Source organism: Tiliqua scincoides, chromosome 3 (genome assembly GCF_035046505.1).
Source record: "Tiliqua scincoides isolate rTilSci1 chromosome 3, rTilSci1.hap2, whole genome shotgun sequence".
Classification (NCBI taxonomy): Eukaryota; Metazoa; Chordata; class Lepidosauria; order Squamata; family Scincidae; genus Tiliqua; species Tiliqua scincoides.
This window is the reverse complement of record NC_089823.1, coordinates 27,240,094-27,261,307: the sequence shown is the minus strand read 5'-3', so window position 1 is coordinate 27,261,307 and position 21,214 is coordinate 27,240,094.

Genomic DNA, 21,214 nt, shown 5'->3' with positions numbered 1-21,214 from the left:
TCCCACCCTCTCCCTGCCGACGCTGCTGCGTTCACAAGGCCCGCCCTTCCCAGAGCGCGCCCGGCATCGGCGCTTCGCTCCTCTCCCCACACCTGCGGCCTGCTGCTGCCGCTTCAGGACCAGGGCGGTGGACAGGCGGGAGCAGGGCGGCTGCCTGACCTGCGCCTCCAGGCTCAGAAAGGGGGGGAAGGAGCCAGAGGTCAGGCCATAATAAAGTCCCACGCGCCCCACATTCCTCCCCATAACACTTATGAGGCGGGCAGTTCCAAAGTCCATAAGGGATGAAAGGAGGATGAAAAGGATGAGTAAGCAGAGGAGGGGAATGCATAAACTGGGTGGAGGGGTGTTCTTTTCCCTCTCACACAACACCTGAACCAGGGGACATCCGCCAAAATTGAGTGTCTGCGGAACTCCTTGCCACTGGATATGGCAATAGATAGAGTGGATATGGGGATGTTCTCTTCCGTCTCACACAACACCAGAACCAGGGGACATCTGCCAAAATTGAGTGTATGCGGAACTCCTTCCACAGGATATTATGACAGAATGGATAGAAGGATGTTCTTTTCCTTCTATCCTGAGGCATCTGATGGGCCACTGGGAGATGCAAGAGGCAACTAGGTGGTCCTTTGGCCTGATCCAGCAGGCCTCTTCTTATGTTCTTAAGGGCAAAGAGGATAGTTCCTTCTTCCTTAACAGTTAATTATTGTCGACATACCATTTATGTACAATGCATACACAGAAATCTATATAGCAAAAGATCCCAGCCCCTAAAGATCTCTGCCCCCAAAAGTTTGCCATCTAAATTTAGACTTGTATATGCACATGCGGCGCATGAGAATAGGTCTCATGGCCTAGAGAGAACAGATGTAATTTTTAGTATAATTGATCCCACCCTTCCTAGTATAAGGTGTTCAATACAGCATGAATGGGAGGAAAAGGTACAGTAGCATAACCACAGGGAGGGCGCAGCACTAAGTTTTGTAGGGCACCTCAACGCACCATGCAAGCAGCCCCTCCCCCTTGCCATTCCCCTTGCCAGCATTGAGAACAAAGCCAAGACTCTTCTCCACTGTATTCCTGCTGCTGGGGAATGGTAAAGGGGAGGGGCAGTTTGTATTAGTGAATGGTTCAAGCAGCTTCCTCCTGAGGAAGCTGCTTGAACCATTCACTAATGAGGCTATACTATATCTCCAAAACTAGATGTGATAGGGCAAAACAGATGCCATTTTTGGAATCGGCACCCCAAATACACCCAGGAATTGGTGTAACGTTTAAGGAAGCAAAATATGTGTTGGCCTGTGTGGGCCAGAAGGATATCATGGTTAATAGCATTTAATGTCACAGAGAGATCTAGCAGAAACAACAGGGATGCACTCCAGATATCTTGGACTCAAGTGGTTTAGGACTTTGAGGTGAATGGCCAGAATCTCGAAATAAACTGGGAAACAAACCAGGAAGCAAAGCAGCTCTTTCAAGATGAAAGTGGTTTATCACTCTGAATGGCTCCCAATAGTTTAGCCACAGCTTGTGTGCTAGCTGCTGCTTTCAAATACCTTTCAAAGGCAGCTCCATGCATAGCAAATTGCAAAAATCCAAATGTTACATAATTGAGGTCTGGGTAACAAGTTGTCCCAAGCACAGAGAAATGGTGCTTAGGCACTGTCTGTTAGCAGAGCCATCATGGTGTAGTGAAGAGACAATCCTAACTTGAGCTGGAACAGGCAGACAAGCTGGCGAACTCGCCTCCACCAGGGAAAGCCTCCAGCATGGGAAAGCCGGCACACGTCCTTGTGCCAGCTTCCCCAACTCAAATAGAGGTGCAGATGTGGGGACTTGTGCCAGCTGATTGAGTGCTCAGGATTGCACTCTGGGCTGTGAACCAGGATGGCCTTGATTTTCCTTTGCCATGCACTCATTAGGCAGCCTTAGGCAAACCTCTCAGCCCCAGCTGCAAAATGGGGATAATAATACTTACCTTACAGGGTTATTGTAAAGACAACATCTGTACATGCTTTGCACACTCTGAAAGCACTAAACAAATGCACAATATTATGTTAGCAAAACTGTACATTCTTCTCTCTCTTTGAAAGGAGCCTGACAAAGATGCACGGGCATTCTTCTGCTGTTGGTTTTAGCAGTTTCAGAAAAAAACCAATTTGGCAAAGAAGCCCGTTAACACTGCTGCCTTATGTAGTTTACAGATTTGTTGGACTATTGCCTACATTGTGTGCTGTGTATTTGCAAAACTAACCAAACAGGAAAGTTAGTATATTTGTACTAGCCGGTGAAGTTGCCAGTTTAGTTTCAAGTAATAAATACATATAAGCAAAATTTTGTAAACCTACTTCTCTATTTGCCACTTCCTGCAGGTTGTTAGGCAACCCCCCTGCTGATTGCTGTATTTTGTAGCAGATGCAGCTTTTCATGGGCAGGTAATGTAGTTCCGCTCTGTGGGGAGTTCCTCTCTTTGCAGCTTTTGTGGCAATATTTGTTCTGCACTATTTTGAATCAGCATATCTTTACTTCCTAGCTGGCATTATACAGGGTCTGTTTTTTCTTTTTAAATGAAAAATCTCTTTGACCAGAGACATTAGCTGGCTAAACGATGCAAATATATCTCTTGATTGTATTTTGTTTAGTATAAATTAATATTTCAACCTTCAGTACAGAGTACTTCCAGGATGGCTATCCATATTAAAACACCAGAACTTTTAAAAGATAAGAAGCTGAAAAACCGAAGATAAAATAGTAATATTAAATTGTAGCATCACCAGCATTAAAAAAAACCTGGAAAATTAAAAGATCTTTATGTGCCACTGAAATAACATAAAAATAGGAGACAAGTAAGTGTTTCTCCCTGGAAAGTATATTCCATAGGGATTTGGGATTGGGTGTCACCAATATGCAGATGATACCCAACTTTGGGTGCAATCCTAACCCCTTATGTCAGTGCTTTCCAGCACTGGCATGGCAGTACCAATGGGACACGTGCTGCATCCTGCAGTTAGGTGTCATTCACAAAGGCCTCCTCAAAGTAAGGGAATGTTTGTTCCCTTACTTTGGAACTTCATTGCCCTTATATCAGTGTTGGATTGTGCTCTTTGTTTCTCATTTCCATCATCAGCCAAGGAGGCCATGAAAATTCTGAATGACTGCTTGCCGTCTGGATTGATTGGATGAGAGCAAACTAGCTGAAATTAATTCCAGGCAAAACAGAAGTGCTATGGGTGAGATCTGTGGACCAGGAAGTGGACTTTCAGCCAGCCAGTCCTAGATGGGATTGTACTTCACTTGAAGGATCAGGTTCACAATTTGAGGGAATCCCTGGCCCTGGCCCTGAATATGAATGCCAATCTGATGGCTGTGACCCAGAGCCTCTTTAGCCATTTTAGACTGGTGTGCCAAAGCATCCTTTTTCTTTTTTTTAATTGTGCAGACCTGACTATGGTTATCCACGCTTTGGTGACATCTAAAGTGATGTTGTAGTGCACTCTACTTGGGGTAATCTCTAAAAACTGCTTGGAGACTACAGTTGGTACAGACCACAGCTACAAGTCTGCTGACTGGTACCAGGGGCCATGATCATGTCACACTGTACCCTTTGATAGAACGAAGATAGAACACATTCTGAATGAAATTTTGCATTGATTGATATAACATGATGGTATTATTCTTCCAAATTATAATTTTAGTGATTTTGGTCACTAGCGGTGTCACCACCACCAACCCCCCCCCCCGGTTGTCAACTTACTAACACCTTATTGCAACAGTTCACTGGGACCCAATTTTTAGAATGACAATCTGTCCAAGACCCACCAGAATTGATATGGTGGAAGTGACATCATCAGGCAAACTAAAATAAATCAGTATAAATAATTAAAGTAAAACAAATATTTCAATAAGCAGAAGCCAGCCCTGGTCCACCAAGTGAATTTCCTCTGTGGCATGTCTGCAATAACACCCCCCCCCCCCCAAATCAGTAAGGTTTTCAGCCCTACCCAGTGCCCAGTTCAATTTAAGAACTTCTGTTTAAGCCAGATCACTGTCAGGATCCACCTGGCTTTGCAAGTCTCAAAAAAGTTCACCTTGTCAGCTGAAGCCTCTTTTTTTATCCTTTTTAGTAGGGGGAAGCTACCTTCTGGAGCACTTGTTGAGCTCCAGTTCCATCGGATCAGGATCATTCTGGTGGCCTCACATTCCCCTTTGCCTGGCCTCACCACTAGCCAAGGCACGTTTGCTTACTCTTGAGTAAACACGACATGAGGCTTAGTTTCGCTTTCCATAGGGCTCAATACATTCATCTGCTTGGAGGGAGGGACTTCCTTTTCAGGTGTTTTTGGGGGCTGCATTCATTGGATCAGGACCATTCTGGTGTCGTTGGATTCCTCTCAGCCTGCCCTTTCCAACGGACTAAGGCAAGTTCACCTACTCATGAGTAAACGCACAATACAGTTCACGTTCACTTTCTATAGGAATGAATGCATTTTTTGTTCTCCAGCTTTTTGGCCTTAACTTTTGAAAGAAAGGAGATATTTCACTCTGGTTTTTTGCATTGTATTCTGCTCGAAATTTCACATCCAACGGTATATAACATGATGGGGTTACTCCTAACCACCATAATTTTACCGTGTCACCCCATGCGCATCACCGCCCAGTGCGCGTCATCTGGTGCAGCCCGCATCCCCCACACCCCCCCTAGCGATGCCACTGATTCTATGAGAGAAACTCATAGAACCCTTCCTTTCTCCAGATTTTCCCTTTATAGGGCTGTCCTCCTGGCTGCCAGCTCTTGCACTTTCCAAGCTTTTGCAGGCAGCTACAAATCACACCTCAGGCTGCTTCGATGTTATCCTTTTCTTGCCAGCTGACTCCTCCACATTCCTCCACACTCCTCCACAGATATTCTTCAGCAGCTTTGGTCTCCCATCCAAGGCAGCTCATCCTGCTTAGCTTTTTTCAGGCAAGGCAACTCTGGATCATCTTCCAGACAGCACCTCCTGCCCTCCTCCTGGCCACACCTCCTCTTTGTATTGTTTTATTGATGTTTATTTTTTTGTAAATTGCCTCCAGCTGCCCTTCTGGGCTTAGAAAGGTAGAAATGCTTTTATTAAATAAATAGTAAATAAACTTTGACAACAGCTCATTATCAGTAATGTACCTGCTTCTAGGAGTCCTTGATCAGCACTGCAAAGGTTTCAGTGGCTGGAAATTAGAAGTGGCCTAAGACAAGTTGGCACAAGTGGCAGAAAATCCATATGGTAGCCCTAGAAATATAATAATATGTTAATTAAGTATAATTCATGCAATACATTCAATACATACAACAATCATACATTATATTTAGGGATGCTCAGTGGAAAGAGGTGCTTTGCATGCAAAAGATCCCAGTTTCGGTCCCTGCATCTCTTAGTAGGGCTGGGAATGATCTGAAACTCTAGAGAACCTCTGCCAGTCAGTGTCAACAGTACTGACCATGATGGACAGTGATCTGATTCAGTATTCTGATTTTGTATTCAGATCTGATTCTGCTGTACTGAATCCAGTGAAACTAAAACATTTCTAACCGAACCTAATAAAATACACCATTTTATATTCTTTGTATTTTCCTTTCTTTTTTAATTATAATTTTTTTTAATTTTACAAATTACATAGCCATGCAAGCAAAAAAAAAAAGTCACAATGAAATCAGTACAGATAAAAAGAAGTACATTTCGCCCATCTTGTTACACCAAGTAAGAGCCCAATCCTATCCAATTTTCCAGTGCCAGTGCAACCATGCCAATGGGGCATGCACTGCATCTTCTGGTGGGGCAGCAGTCACAGAGGCCTCCTTAAGGTATGGAAACATTTGTTCCCTTACCTTGCGGCTGCATTGCGGTTGCAGCGGTGCTGGAAAGTTGGATAGGATTGGGCCCTCTACCAGCTATGCAAACCTATTGTATAAGGATAAAAAGATAACACATTATGGGCAAACCATCAGCAATTACATTTCTGATCATACCTCTGTGTGCCATAAGATAGTAATTATTTGTAATAACATTTTGGAGTTAGGAACAAGATTGGAAAAGTGAGAAAGGGATTGTGCTACAAAAAGCTGCAAATCTGTAAGTGAAAACAAACACAGGCAGCTGTCCTATACAAAACCACCTGGGAATAAATCCCTTTAAACTCAATGGAGCTTACTTCTGAGTAGACTAGAATTGCCCTGAAAATGTTTAATGAGAACAGAAGCACTTTCAGAAAATCAGTCAAGGAAAAAGGAACAAACCGCACAGGCTCTTAAGAACACTGCTCTCTAGGGCTGTGTTTTCAGAACATTGTGACATTTTGAAGAGATGCAGTTTATTATGTAACATTTTTAGAATCTGGTATCCTGCTTGGGTACACGAAATGTTTCTGCTATCACGCACAGCCATCTTTTTTTTTTCACAGGCAAGTGCATGTGTTCAGATCACCAAGGAGATACAGTAGTCTGCTAACATCTTCAAATGAGAGAGGAAAAGAGTTTCTTTATGTGTATATAACCCTTCGGCATTAATTATAATTGTGCAAACCCAGGTGTTTATCATGGATCAAGAGCTATTACTATATGAAAGAGACTGCCAGGGTTTTTTCACCAGCAAGACTGAAATTAGTTTCTGAAGTTTCTGCATCTATAGTGTGAATAAAAAACCTGCACTGGCTGGAATGTACACTTCTTGAAATCTGACTCTCTTCCACATTCTCTCCAAAGCTAACAGTGATCATGAGTGAAACATTCCACGTGAAAGAATATTCTTAAAATCACCTGTGAAAACACCCATATGCCTTTTATCACGCCAGGCAGATTCACTCACTTTAACCGCAACAGCACAAAGAGCAGCTTGCATCACAGCAGGTGTAGCAGAATCTTATGCCTGGCAAGTGTCCTATATTTCTATGGTACTACTGGGGAAAAATAGTCATCAACATCAATGAGAAATGCTGCTTTTCTAAAAACATTTCTTTACATGGTGCATCATTATGGAAGTGGCTACTGTGGTAGAGCCAGGAGCCCTGACATGAACTCTCTTGTTAATTTCTCTGTGATCTATTGCTTAGTGAACCTTCACAAACAACATTTTTTATCCTCCAGCTCCTTCACTGTTTTCCCATCATTCCATTCTGTGTCTGTTAGTAGTATCACAATGGAAGCAGCTAATACATCTCTCAAGGATCAATGTTCCATTCAGTTCCATTACGCCATGCTTAGCGCATTCAAAGCAACCTTATAAAACATGGGAATTAGAGATAAATGGACAGAAACAACAAACAGGAGGGAGAAAAGGAAAAGCTAACTACAATAAAAAGAGAGGATCTTGCTCCTTCCTTGAGTTCAGGCAGAGTGTCATTTGTCACTTGGAACACCAGCAGGCATAACAGAATATCACCAAAAGAATTATCCCACATCAAACTATGTTGCCTATGTTGCAAATAAATAAATAAACCTAGCTCATCAAGGACTAATATTTTAGCCCTATCCTTTTCTGGTTTTCTAGTTGCAGGCAGTTATTTAATGTAGAGGACAGTTGAAACTGTGATCACCCACTTGCAGTCTGAAATGGTACACTCCACTCTACTCACTGGCATATTTGGGGAGGGGGGTCAAGGGGACAAAATGCCCTGGGGTGCCACCTGGTGTGGGGCACCATCACAACCCCATTTCCCATTGTTTTTCTTTTTCCTTAAAGCCCCTTTAACGTCTGTAAGGCCTAAAAACTTCTGGTTTTCTCCAAAAACCAGATGTGAGGTTTTCAGGCCAGGGGGATGGCATTTTGCAGTCCTGGTGGCATTTCAACCACCTCATGATTCCATTCATTCTATGGCTTGACTCCACCTTTGATTCAGAGTTTGAGGGGGATATTGACAGGGAAATTATATGTGGTATTTGGAGCTTGGGTGTGGACCACAGCCAGCCCACTGGTTACATGGCCTGAATGTGTTATGTGGAGTGGTGTGTTGGACAAAGTGGTGACCTGATGAGAGCCCTCCTCTTCCAACCCGCTGCTGACAGAACCCACTGGTCAGCACTTTGATCCTTTTCCCACTTAGGCTGGGAGAGTGGCAGAGTTCCCTTTTCTTTCCAGCAGGGGTGCAGAGAGTGCAAGTAGGCAAGGGTGGTATCCAGAGCATCTTTCTCCTCTCTTTCCCACTGGTAAGACTAGAGGCTGCCATTGTTTCAAAGGGAAGGGGACTTCCCCCTCCCTCTCCTCCCCTCTCCCTATTAGTTGAGGGGGTCTGATGGGGGAAGGATGGCACTCCGGGAGGAAGAGTGGCATTTGCACCCTGCCTCACATGGCCCTTGGGTTCAGGCTGCGCCTGGCATGGACTACTAGAAAAACAAAGTCTTCAGGAATTTGGAAACCAGATGCTACAATGATGAGCTCCATCTTCTTACCTTTTACTACTATGTGTATTCATTATGAAATTATTTTGGAGAGATAAGGGTTTGTTCAGCTACAAAATGGTATAAGTAAACTCCTATTAAATGAGACACTGGTTAAAGAATGATCTTTTCCACTTGCTGACATTTACAGTAAATTTCTGAGACTGTTTGAGTTCAATCATTACTTTATATATTATATAGTTGCATTTTCTCACGTGACTTGCAAGGGTCCCTCTTGTCTTAGTGGCTGCACATTCCTCACACAACTAATAATTAATTGTACAGGTGATGTAAAAGATCCAGTTTGACACTTGCAGCTGCAAAATGACTGCTTTTGGGAAGCAGCTACATGAACAAATTGGACAATGTTGCCTGATAGCTGCATATGAGAAAGAAAGAATATTCAGATTTCAACAACTATTGATGTCATCGATCAGTGTAAGGCAGCACAACAGACCTATATATCATTTCTGGTTTGCAGCTTCTTTCCAGCAAGTGGTGAAGAGAACAAGTAGAGGCCATCTGGACTCCTGCTCTCTTGGAATGCATAATTAATTGACTCCAATCTATTTCCTGAAATAAATAAATTCTTCAAGAAATGTAATATCTTATTATCATCCATCTCAGTTAAATGCTGTTACGGATACAGTATTCTGAAAGGAGGATGGTTTGCCTTGCCCTACTTTTCATTATTGATATGGTGCCCCAAGGCACTCCATCTGTTTTCTAGTATGTCTCACAAGCAAATTTTTTTTTCTTGACTATAACGTGGGCAGCAAGGCTGGCTCTTCTTTAGTGAAGAGTTTGGTGTATTATTGATAAATTGCCTTAGGTCAGCATGCATATTATTAATAATCATTCTTTAGAAAGCATCTGTACAGCATGCTGTACAAAAATTAAAGTGAAATAGGTCCTGCATGTTGGCCTACCATCTAATCTAGGGGTCTCCAAACTTTTCGGTAGGAGGGCCACATCGTATATTGTACACATTTTCGTGGGCCAAAATAAATATCAGCGTTAAATAGGTCAGAGGCAAGCGCACACTGTCTCTGTCCAATCCATAGCAAAACCCAGTTTGTTATGATTTGTTTATGCATCTAGAAAAATGATGCAATTTCCTCACTATGATCATTTTATGGTATTGTTGCATAGTCAACATGTGGAAACCCAATTTGTTTTACTGGATGGTGTGAGGTTTACACTGAGTAATTATTGTTTGAGAGTCTTAAAGCATATGGCCTGGGTGACTTAAAATGAGGGTTAGCCAGAGTGACACCACTCTGGCCAAATGGAAAGGTGTGTGGCGGACAGAACTGCATGGGTTAACTCTCCAACTTTGTGGTTGGGGAAAAATATTTTAAGTTGCTGAGGGCCAGATAAAATCTTGCAACGGGCTGGACATGGCCCCTGGAGACCCCTGATCTAATCAAAAGCAAGATTTATTGGGGAGAAAGGGGATGGCTTGGCTGGAGGAAGCAGAAAAAACCACTCTCAAATGATGCATCTTAACAAAGGAGGCAATTGTAAACCAAAATGGAGTTGGGGAAAAAGGCATCCATACTTTTTCTTTATTTCCAAGGCACACAAAGGCTACAACACTTAGAAGAGCTACATGGTGCAATCCTATACATGTCTATTCAGAAATAGTGGGACATACAGAACTCAGTATGTCCCACTGAGTTCAATGACACTACTCCTGTTTGTGTGAATAGGCTTGCAGCCTAACTCCTGTTTTGGATCACATACCAAAAACGACACTTCTATACCCCCTCCTGCATGAACCTGCTTGCATGTGATAGTTGACACCTGAAACCCTGTTTCATGAAATAGAACCTGCAAAGGAAGGGGGGCGTTCTCAGTTGCAGTGTCCAGGTTCTCATGAGGCCCAGCTGGCCCCTTCACTACAAATATTTAAGAGACTAAAGGCCCAATCCTATCCAATTTTCCAGTGCTGGAGCAGCCATGCCAGTGGGGCATGCACTGCATCCTGTGGTGGGGAGGCAGTCACAGAGGTCTCCTCAAGGTATGGGAACATTTGTTCCCTTACCTCAGGACTGCATTTCGGTTGCATCAGTGCTGGAAAGTTGGATAGAATTGGGCCCAAAGGCTGCAATCCTATACAAACTCCAGTGGAATAAACTCCACTGAAAACAATGAGACTTACTTCTGAGTAGACATGCTCAGGCTTGTGTGGAAAGAGAGACATTTTTGTTTCATTTGGCCTTTTGTTAGTTGGATCATTGTTTCATATTGGTAATAATTGTGTGTTTACTCCATTTTGAATTTGTTTTAAAGTTTTTTATGATTTGTTTCTGATGTCATTGTCAGCCACCTTGATTATTCTTTTAATAGGATTGAAAGGTGGCACCGGTTTAATAAGTCCTTCAGTCAGGTAACTCATGTCAGCATGAAACACAGGTTAAGTTCAAGCACAGGGATAATCATGTGTGTTTCTGCCAGGTTTGCCATGACATCTAATGTTGGTTCATAGAAGGCACACTCACTCATAAGTGCAGGGACTGAGGGCCCAATCCTATCCAGTTTTCCAGTGCCGGTGCTGCTGTGCCTATGGGGTTTGCACTGCTTCCTGTGCTGGGGAGGCAGTCACAGAGGCCTCCTCAAGGTATGGGAACATACCTCGGGAATGCACTGTGGCTGCACCAGTGCTGGAAAGTTGGACAGGATTGGGCCTTGAGTTTCCTGGGATAAAGTAGCTAGCAATAAGAACTGTATTTATAGCTAGGTGCATTTAGGGAATTAATGTTTGTTTGTTTTTGTTTGTTTTTACTCTGAGCCAACCTAAAAACTTCACTAGTTTAAGTGAGGCAGTAGAGGTTTTATGTGCTTGCTCCTGAGTAGCTTTCCAGCTCCCTTAGCTGTGCATTACTATTTATTGTATCCAATTTGACTGAGCTTTTATTTTGTGGCCATCCAGCTACCCACTTCATTTTTCCATTTTGTTTAAATCTTATCTTTTGGATTTTTAATAGTTATCTTTTGACTCTTTGTTGTTGGGGTTCCCATCCACTAGCATAGTTTGAAGAAGCTTCATCCCACCATACTCACAGAACCATTAAGCCAAAGTTCAGAAGGCCTCTCTCTGGCCACCTACAAACATCCAGCTTATTTTGCCTGCTGGACCCTCCCTCATGGCCTTGGTGCTGGTTTGGTGGGAGTTGCATAGCACCTGCTTCCTCTACCTCACACAGGACCTCTTCCTGGGGCTACTGTCCCTCTGTAGAGCTGTAGGGCTGTAGAGTCCTCAGGTTTGCATCGTGTCATTGCAGCCTTGACACTGGCACTGATGGAGGTGTTTATACTGTAACCTTATACTGTATACTGGGCACACGCAACTCTATTCCCTTCCTCACTAAAACCCACCCCTCAGTATTTTTGTTGCTTCAAGCAATTGGAAAGCCAGCCTGAGAAGCCACAGGGGAGATGTAAACATTTGCCAGAAGTGCCTGGGATTCACTCAGCTGTGGCAGTGCTTGCAGTAGAATCTGTGTCAGCCTTGTCAATGTACTACTGCAGCAGTTCCCAAACTGTGGGTCAGGACCCAATTTTTGTGAGTCACAAAACTGACAAGGCAGATTAGGCTATAAGTATTAAGGGCTAAAACAAGCTGCTAGGGGGGGGCACTGCTCCCCACTCACCATTACAGCCATACCCCTTGGCATTCATAAATCAGGCAGCAGCCTAATTATGGTAGCAGCCTAATGGAAAGACATCTGAGATGCTATCCATAAGGAGGAGAAATAGGGGCACTCCAGATTTGTGTCCAGGCAGCTGAAGAGATCCCACTCGCTTGCCTCCATTAGAGAAGTAGTGTGGTTCATTAGAGAGGCAGAGAAACTAGCTCATTAGAGCAGCAGTGAAACTGACAAGGCAGATTAGGGTATGTATATCAAGGGTTAAACAAGCTGCTACTTTCAGCCACACTAGACGCTGTGCCAGAACCACCTTTCAGAGCGCGATACCATAGTCTTTCGAGACTGAAGGTTGCCAATACAATACTTAGGGGGAGCACTGCTGCCTAATCACCATTATAGCCACACCCCTTGGCATTCATAAATCAGATATTTAGGACTGCAACAGCCTTTAGGGTGGTCTGTCCCACTCCCCCACCCCCACCCCCATAGTAGAAAGGATAAGAGCAGAGGCTTGAGCAGCTGGTAAAGTGAAACACATTTTTAAAAGGCTCATAGCTAGGTGGGTCCTGAGAAAAAGTCACTTTTAAGAAGTGGGTCCTGGCGTAAACCTTTTAGAACCACTGTACCACTGGGTTGTGGGAGTGATCCTGACAGTGGGCTGGGTAACTGTGCAAAGGGGTTGCAAACTCCCTGGGGTGGCCTGGCAGGCACAAGCTTCGGGAGGCAGTGCTAGTTCCAGACATCTGCTTAGTCCATGTCCATGGGCAATGCAGTGGGCTGTAATGCCTAATCACTCACAGCCATTAGAGCAATTTGATTTTAATAAAAACCCCTGGGGTTCTGTGTCCGCCTGGGAGGGGATTTTTCCCAGATGGCCCAAATCTGCCAAGTCTCTTTAGCCTGGGATAGTGGCAGCAGATAGAACTACCAGTTCCCCTCCCCATTCAGCTGCTGACCTAGTAAAAGGGAAAGTGGAGAGCAGAAAGGAGTGCATGCATTCTAACCACTAGGAATTACTCCCCTTGGGCAGCCCACCTTCTCCTGGTACCTTCCCTGACACTCATTATGGCTTAGAAATGTCATATGCAAGCAAGGCACATCAATGGGCAGAAAGACCATTAATGTGATAAAATTAATTAACACACAGGCAGCCCAATCCTAACCTGTGCTGGCGCCATGGGGCCACATGGTCTCTGCTATATCCAGTACAGCTTAGGAGCAGACTGGAGGTCTCCTCAGGGTAAAGGAGACCTCCCCTTATTTTTTTTATACTCCTCAGGGTAAAGGAGACCTCCCCTATTTTTCCCCTTACCCTGAGTAATTTCCCAGCTTGCCCAATTGGACTACTCAGATCTGTGCCACCTATTTAGCTGGTGCAAGTTCAGGCAGTCCCTTGTAGGGCGTTCAGGACCAGGAGGGAGGATAGGATACAGTGGAGGCCTCCTCCACCACTCCCACCATGTTCCATCCTTTCCCCATATAGATACACCCCTCTCTGCCTCTGTTCTACTCTCCCACCCACCCCCACTGCCGTCTCACTCTTCTCTTACCTCTATTGGCAGTTGATCTTCTGGGTGCAGTGTCAGTGAGGTGGTGCAGGCCTCCCCACTGGTGCTGCTTATTCTCCAGGTGTTGCAATGTGTTTTATGACACACTTGGCTGGTGCAGCACCTGCTGCCCCAGCATCCCATTGGGTTTGGATTGCACTGTCAGTTGTTGAATCTTCCTTTAATGCAGGGGTGCCCAAACCAAAGCCCTGGGGCCACATGCAGCCCTCAAGGACTCCCAATCCAGCCCTTAGGGAGCCCCCAGTCTCCAATGAGCATCTGATCTTCTGGAGACTTGCTGGAGCCCATGCTGGCCCGAAACAACTGCTCTTAGCATGAGGGCAACTGTTCAACCTCTTGCCTGAGCTGTGGGACAAGGGCTCCCTCCACTGCCTCACATCTGTTTCACATCTGTGATGCAGCAGCAGCAGCAAAAGAAAGGCCGACCTTGCTTTGTGCAAGGCCTTTTATAGGCCTTGAGCTATTGCAAGACCTTCCTTCATTCATATAAGTTCCATTTCTAATATATTCATTTATGTAAATTTATTCAAATTCAAAATGTAAATTAATTCTTTTTCCCCTGGCTCCCAACACAGTGTCAGAGAGATGATGTGGCCCTCCTGCCAAAAAGTTTGGACACGCCCGCTTTCATGTAACAGACCTGGTGGGTTCACTGTAAATCAGGGATGGGCAAACCCTTGCCAGGGCACCATTTGCGGTCCTCGGGGATCCCCAATTTGGCCCACAGGGAGCTTCCAGTTTCCAACAAGACTCTGGTCCATCCAGGTCAATGCTGGCCCATGACTGTGCTTTATGTTGGAGGTATATGCTCGGGAGTTGTGTGCTCATGCTGGAGGTGTGTGCTCATGAGATATTTATTATAGTTCTCATGTGTATTATAAATAAGCCCAGTAAAATTCATTCATTCATATCATTTCCGTCTCTAATGATGTAAATTTATTCAAATTTGAAATGAAAATTAATTCTTTTTTTCCTGGCCCCTGACACAGTGTCAGAGAGATGATGTGGTCCTCCTGCCAAAATGTTTGCCCAACCCTGCTGTAAATGATTGATGGAGCCTGTGTTGTCTCTTTGCAGAGGAACATAAGTAGGAATAAAACACAGTTCTCTTAAAGTGCTTAGTCTTATGTAGGGGTTCTCTTAAAGTGCTTAGTCTTATGTAGAGGTTTTCTTTTTTTTAATTTTAAATATTTGGGAACTTTATATGATTTCAATAAAGGTATTAAAAAGTAACATAGTCCGTTGTCCCACTGTTAGAAATGACTAACACAATCGGATTTCCAGGATTACAGACTCACTTCTAGTAGGGCACAGTTCAAGCTTGGCCAAACAACTTCTGTGTCTTTCTTCCTGTGAACAACTACCCTAATATATAGCCATGTAGTAAGGTGGAAAAATATTTTCAGAGTACAGGTTTTGTCCTCCCTCCCACTCCAGGCCAAACACTGCTCTCCAAAGCATATCCCTCTGAAGACATTGCTGGGGGAAAGCATTAGCAGTCTCTGTGTTAGCACCTTTGAACTTCAGGGCAGTGAAATGAATAATGGAAATGTTCCATTGTTTTCTGCATGAGTATTGCACTGTAACTGTAATGTGAAACTGAAATGGTAATAGCAGCAGCTGTGGGTTTATTTTTACAGGAAAAGGAATAAGGAGATGGCAATGGAGATGGCAATTTCAGATTAGTCCCAAAAAGATGATTGTAACTCTAATCCAGTTAGATCAAATTCCCACAGCCTTGATGAGAAATCATTATTCAAAAATAAACTGTCCCTTGAATGGCCCTCAGTTGTAACCTTTGGTTTTGAACTCCAACTTTGAGATTCATTGAACCACGTTATTGAAGTAGCCAGTGACATAGCTAGAAGGGGTGCAAAGCACTAAGTTTTGCACATACCTGAATGTGCTGTGCAAGTGGTCCTTCGGAGTCATTCCAGGCAGTGGGAGCAAAATGGAGGGGAAGGAGCCGCTTGCATGGCACGTTCAGGTGCCTGCAAAATGTAGTACTTTGCACCCCCTCTAGCTATGCCACTGGAAGTAGCTAAGCCTTTTCTGTCATGTTAAAACCATCTTCCTGCAGTGGCTGTGTAGCAATCACTTTACTGATTTCCCCCCAAAAGGCTGGTTGTGAGTGTATAGAGAACGGGCTTTTAGGCATTGTGGATGAGCAGCAGAGAGATCACTAGGGAGGATGTGATAGTGCCTAAGGGGCAAAAAAAAGGGAAAAATACATTTAAAACACAATCTTTGTTTTTCCTTTGTGCAAAACAACAAAGTGACCAAGCTGTAGTATATCTTAAAAGCACAGCCTTGAGGCAAACTGCATTTCTTCAGAGCTATGATAATACAATATTGTCTTTCAAATAATAGAAACTTTTCTCCCCCAAGGTAAATAGTATGTGTGTGGAGGGGGTAGGGCGTTGGAAAGTAGATACAAAGCTGCCTGCGGGGCACCAGGAGATAGTCTATTGTCCAGAGGCAGATGACTCAGAGGCTACCTGACTTGGACTTTTACTTTCAGCACAATCATATCCTGTGACTGCTGCACTGACCTAGGGTGTCGCAAATGTGCTGTAAAGCACCTTGCAATAGCTGATGAGTAAGCAGTGCTTGTGGGAAGGCTTCCACTGCACTGAATCCAGACTGCATGCCCCCACGGAGCAGGTAAGCACCCACGGGGCAGCACAGGGCTGAGGGAGGGTGAGGAATGGATGTAACAGAGCAGGGGATGGTTTAGACAGGGAGGATCAGGTCCAGGAAGGGCTGGGATTGGCAGCACTGTCACACTCTGAATCCTATCCCCCCTCCCAAGGCTGAAAACCCAACACAGGGCTTCTCGGACTTGCGCTGACCATTTGATAGGCGCAGATTCGAGTAACTACATTGAGCAGGGTTGGGGCTATACATAGGGCAAGGGGACAAATGTCCCTTGCCCTGAGGAGACATCCAACCTGCTTATGCCCAATACTGGATATAGCATGAGCCAAGCAGCCCTGCTGCACCAGCGCTGGTTAGGACTGGGCTGCCAGTCCTCTTTGATCAGTGGGTGTATGTCTGTACCTGCCGTCCTTCCTTCTCCTCTTCTCTCCTTCTCCTCCTGATCTCCCAACATGCAAGACCTCTCTTCATCATCTCTGACCAGCCATATGGAGTCCACCATGCCAAGCTGTCTCACACATCCATGCAAAAGGAACAGCTCTAGGATTCCCTGATCCAAAGTTTAAGGCCTGCACAGCCAACAAGGATATACATGTTTGGAAATAATGAATAAAGTATTTCTTTCCTTTGAAACCTTTCCTCTCCCTCTGCTTCTGTTTTATTCTCAGCAGCAATCTAGTGGGGGTGGGGGGGTGGGGGGGTGGATGTGTTGCTTCAGGAAGAAAGTGTCTTCCACTTTAAATTTTTGCTTGATATAGATGCCTAGACACCTTTTTCCAGCAGAGGGAACATCCAGATTGGAACCATAGTGGGGGTAAAAAATTCCCTCATCCTGAGCCATAATCCTGATTTAGGACCCCTCCCCTGTCCCAGTGCATACTATTTACACACACTGTTTAAGCCATTCTCTGGTCACCTTTTGTATGTTTGATTAAGGTACCTATCCTATCAAACTTCCCAGTACTGATGCAGAATGGCTAATGGAGTGTGAACTGCATCCTGTGGTGAGGGGAGTCATGGAGGCCTGCTCAAGGTAAGGGAAGGTTTGTTCCTTTACCTACAGACTTCACTGTGGCTGCATCAATGCTGGAAAGTGGGTTAGATAATAAAAAAATAAGAACCATTCTCACAGCTAAGCCCTATACATATTTACTTGCAAGCAAGCCCCACTGTGTGTTCCAAGTAAGTGCATACAACTGCAGCCTCAGAATCATTTATGAAAACATCTTATATTGGTTGAACACATTTGTCTCTGTCAAGAGTGAATTCTGCTACTTGAAATTGCTGACCTTTCCATAGTGCCTCAACTGTGCTGGCCTCTGTGATAAACATAGAAGTGTTCAGATAGAAATCAGGAACTTGGCATGTGGCTCTTTGCATAGAGTGAATCATCACTAGCAAACAGAAGCAGAAATAATTTATATTCTTAGATAGCAATTGTTGTCAATACCTAGAATTTCCATTTGGAGAATTTTTATTAGAAGAAGAAGAATCCAGCAGATGGCATCAGTGAAATCTGTAAAGAAAAATAATAACAGGAAATTGTAACATCTTGGGGAACATAGTCCCTTACTTCTGATGTCTGGAGGGCAGTATTTTTTAATGAAACAAAACATACCAAAAAGGAGATTAGTTTATTTATTCATTTAAACAATTTATATCCTGCCTTTCTCTTTTACAATAAAAAGGCAGCTTACAACAATATAAAAATATAATAAAATCTATAAAATATAAAACTAAACAAACAAAAACAAAGAATACTTTTAAAAAGGAAACAGAAAAGACACAATTACAGAAAAACAAGCAACAGCCCAATCCTAAGCCCTGCAGTGCCAACACAGCTACCACTGTATCCCACAGGGGAGTTACGGTCTCTGGAGGCCTCCTGTGGTAAGCCCCAGCAGCCAGCAAGGGTCAACTAAGACCTGTGCCAACCCTATAGCTGGTGCAAGTCCACAATGATCTGTGCAAGTAGGTAAGACCCTAGAAGGGGGCTAGGATTCAGAGGGTACCCTCTAGGCCAGGGCCTAGGAGGGGGGTAAAGGGGGTAATTTGTACCCGGGCCCAGAGTCAAAAGGGGGGCCCAGGAGCCAAAGGAGGGGCCCAGAAATTTCCTGGGATCTGACATTTTCCTATCTACTTGTTGCCCGTACGGGATGCTGGGGACACTACTATGAGTGGGGATACTGGGGACACTACCAATGCCACATGGGTGGGTAGACCTGGTTTCCGAAGAGTTTTCCAGCTGTCTCTACCCTCCTCACCCTGCTTTGCCTCTCCCTGCCCCTATTCTGATCATCTATCACCACCCTCCCCCGCTCTGTTTCACACACACCCCTTTGCAAAGGGGCCCAAAAGAAACTTTGTACCCCCTGATAAAATTCCTCTCAGAGGCCCTGCTCTGGGCCTGATCAGCCCACCCATCTCCTCCCCATTCCACCCATCCCACTCTCCCTGGTCTGTTGGAGCATCCTCATTCTGTTGGAGCGTGAACCTGGTTGCTCACTGTTTGCGGCGGTGGCCAGATCACACAAGCTGGCATAGTCACATTTGCTACTGCCATAAAGCACATTATGCTGGCAGAATATGTATTTCACCAGCTTGATAAGACTGGGCCATTTGTATTACAAAACAAAAACATCCTGAGACTCCACAGGAAAGCCAACAAGGAGGGTTCTTTATTCAACAGGGAGAGAGTTCTATAACTGTGGCACTGCTGTAGAGAAGGCCCTCTTTCTGGTTGCTTCAAAGAGTCAAACTAGCTAGCTCCCATGACCGTCTGCATTTTGCATTAATTACAGTTTCTGAATGGTCTCCAAGGACAGCCCCGTATCTTTCATGTTACAGAAATAAAGTTTGATATCAGCAGTGTATGGACACTGTAGTCAGAAGTGATTGATTCAGGTATAGTTGCAACTGACACATCAGCCTAAGCTAGGCAAACCCCCCACCAAATGGTCACGTGGGCATCCAGGAGCAGCAAGGAATCCAAGTGGTCTCCCAAATTGTGAATGTGCTCCTGCTGTGGAGCACAACCCAATTTTGAACAGGTAGGTGGTCCAACACTCACATTACTTGTCTCTCGACTAAGAGGATCTCTGTTTTGTCCAAATTTATTTTCAACTTGTTCACCCTTACACAGGGCATAATCCTAAGCAGGTCTACTCAGAAGTAAGTCCTATTGTGTTCAATGGAGCTTACTTCCAGGAAAGTGAGGTTAGGATTGCAGCCACAGTCTCTAACTGATCTCAGGCACCATGCAAGGATTTCTATAGCTTACCCAGCATTCAATTTCTCCAATTTCCTGATACCCACAAGCCCCTCTTGCCCCTCCCCCTTGGAGAAGGAGCAGTGGTGAGACAAACGGGATGCAGGGGGAGGGGCAAGAGAGAGGTTTGTGGGTATCAGGAAATTGAAGAGGGAGCAGTGATGAGACAAACGGGTAGATGAGCCTCGTCAGCCTGGAAAGGCAGCTCATCTAAGAGAAGGAAAACTCTGATCTCAAACCTCCACTGCCTTGTGGCTACATCCAGTTGTGGAAAAGGCTTCAGGAGTCAACCTCGAGGCAAAATCAGGAGCCGGAGTCCCTGAGGCAGTTTGTGGCTGTACACAGTCATGCTCTGGCAACTCCTGCGACGCCGCTGGAACCCACCGTATTGGCTTCTGCCTTTCCATTGGATCATTCCAGCGACGTGGAGAGGGGGGATTTGCTGCATGGGTAACAGCCTATCCTCCATACCTTCGTTACCCAGGCTTCGTGCACTGGAGAGGACACTCCAACTTCGCCATACGGCGTCGGCACAACACGGGAAGCAGCAGTTACCGGTTATAAGTCTTCGCTCGATTGGCGTAGAGCATGACGCCAGGGGCTGCTTCCGACAGTGGGAGAGATCATTGCATCTCATTGGGCAGCTACTGCCTGCCTTAAGCTGGGCAGTCCCCAGCCAGTAAGGTGTTGCCTCGCCACGGTCCGTTAACCTCATGGGGTGCGTGGGGTTTAGGGTGAAAACCGACAAGTGGATCGACAACTCTGCACCATGCAATAAAAAACTGAAAACTCCTGCCCTAAAGCTGGGCACCTGGAACGTAAGGACAATGACACCTGGCTTCTCTGATGACCTGCAAGAAATAGACGACGCACGCAAAACAGCTGTCATCAACATGGAGCTGAGCAGACTGCAGATGGACATCGTCGCCCTTCAAGAGACTAGGCTGCCAGATTCCGGATCTGTCAAGGAGAGAAATTTCTCATTTTTCTGGCAGGGAAAACCACCAAACGAAATCAGGGAACATTGGCGTTGGCTTTGCGGTCAGAAATACCCTGCTGAAATCCATCATCCCACCTACTGTGGGAAGTGAAAGAATTTTGTCCCTGCAGCTCCAGTCATCAGCAGGACCTGTCACTCTCATCAGTGCTTATGCACCGACTCTGTCGTCTCCAGCTGAAGCCAAAGACAAATTCTATGATGACCTGGCCACCACTAACAAGAAGATCCCCGTAAAAGAGCCATTGTTCATCCTCGGCGATTTCAATGCTAGAGTTGGTGCTGATAACAGTTTGTGGCCCACTTGCTTAGGTCAGTTCGGCACTGGGAAGATGAACGAAAATGGCCAACGCCTGCTAGAGTTTTGCTGTCTTCATGGTCTCTGTGTCAGCAACACATTCTTCAACATGAAGCCCCAACATAGAGTCTCCTGGATACACCCAAGATCAAAGCACTGGCACCAGCTCGACCTGATTCTCACCAGACGCTCCAGCTTTCCCAGCATCAAGATCACGCGCAGCTATCAGGGTGCTGCTTGCGACACCGACCACTCGCTGGTGTGCAGCAGAGTGAAACTGCAAACAAAGTGACTGTATCACACGAAAAGGGAAGGAAGACCTCGCATTGATACGAGCAAGACCCGGGATCAGAGAAAAGTGGAGG